This window comes from Onychomys torridus, chromosome 9 (genome assembly GCF_903995425.1).
Source record: "Onychomys torridus chromosome 9, mOncTor1.1, whole genome shotgun sequence".
Classification (NCBI taxonomy): domain Eukaryota; kingdom Metazoa; phylum Chordata; class Mammalia; order Rodentia; family Cricetidae; genus Onychomys; species Onychomys torridus.
In genome coordinates, this window is record NC_050451.1 from 61,118,844 (window position 1) to 61,120,330 (window position 1,487).

Genomic DNA, 1,487 nt, shown 5'->3' on the forward strand with positions numbered 1-1,487 from the left:
ATATTGAATAGGTATATAGAGAGTAGACATCCTTGTCTTGTTCCTGATTTTAGTAGAAATGCTTTGAGTTTCTGTTTAGGTCAATGTTGGCTATGGATTTCTGTAATTGCCTTTATTATGTTAAGATATGTCTCTTGTGTCCCTAGTTTCTCCAGGACTTTAAAACATGCACACACACACACACACACACACACACACACACACACACACACACACAATTTAGTATGCTTTAAAAAAGAACACAGAGATTGGAGGTACAGGTAAATTGTTTTGTGGTTTTCTTCATTTTATCATATTGCTTTCTTGTCTTCAGGAGAGAAGATTTTTGACATCACAAGTGAGAAAATATTTGAGAAGGGAACTTATGTCTTCCAATTCTAAATGGTACTCTTTTGTAATTTTCCCCAGAAGTCCATGTTTCTGGAGAAAGTTTATGGTTATTGAGAAGTGACAATGCTTCTGCAATAGAAATTTGCCTTTGGGAACGTCCATGATATTCATATCAAAGTGATGCACTGTAGGCAATCTGAATTCTTTTAGTTCTTGTTGTGTTTCAACATATTTTACTTGCAAGGAAGACATTGGATCTTTGGAATTCACATTTGTACATCGTTTAGTAATGACAACAGTGTGGTATCTTTTCTAGCATTCTCTTCTTTGATTTCTGGATGGTGACTCAGCTGTTCACTCAGGAGGCTGCAGGGAGAAGGGTGCTTGGGAGCTGTGGATGGTTTCATCTTGTTGATTTCCCACTCAGCTCTGCTCTGCTGGTGGAAGTCCCTGAGGGTGTGGGCCACTCTATCCCCCATCTCTACAACATGATGCCTTCACTTCCTCTCCAGGACTTTTATCATGAAGGGATATTGAATTCAGAACTTTTTAATGAATCTCATTTTGAGTCTGGTAGCTTTCGATGTCTAATAGATTTGATCTTCAGGCCTGTCTTTAGAGAACAGACTTCTTCAGGGAAGAGGAGATGCCCTAAAGAGGGACTATTCAGACCAGGTAAACTGTAGGAAAAGTTTTTGTCTGAGTCAGTAACGTCACAAGGATACTCTGTGATTGGTACTATTTATTTGAAATCTGCTTAGTGCACAAAAGATTTTCAGTGCTAGTAAATATTAATATTCTCTGATGAGGCCCTTCTAGTCATATCCCTTGAAAACACACTAGGCTAGGGTCTTATGTAACCTACAACTTCCTACTACATACAGCTTCTTCTATGGAACATGAGTTCTTTTCTAAAGCCCTTGAGTATAAATGTAAGTAAGTATAAATAATTATGAGCATCTGTATGTTTATAATTATACCACATCCTTATTTCCAATTTGAACATTTGGATTTTAAGCTATACATATAGAATCCAGAGCAATGGTCTAAGAGCCAAAATTGTATAGAGACGTCTTAAAGACTAATCTAAATTTCATTATTTATTACAGTTTAGATGTGCTCAAAATATTAAAGGAGTCTGCTCTGCAGCATGTTAC

The 1,487-nt window shown here is 36.9% G+C and overlaps 1 pseudogene; it reads right to left on the minus strand.

The window, feature by feature from the left end:
- Nucleotides 1-290: 290 nt before the first annotated feature.
- On the minus strand, nucleotides 291-809 carry LOC118590919 (annotated as a pseudogene).
- Between the last annotated feature and the right edge of the window lie 678 nt (nucleotides 810-1,487).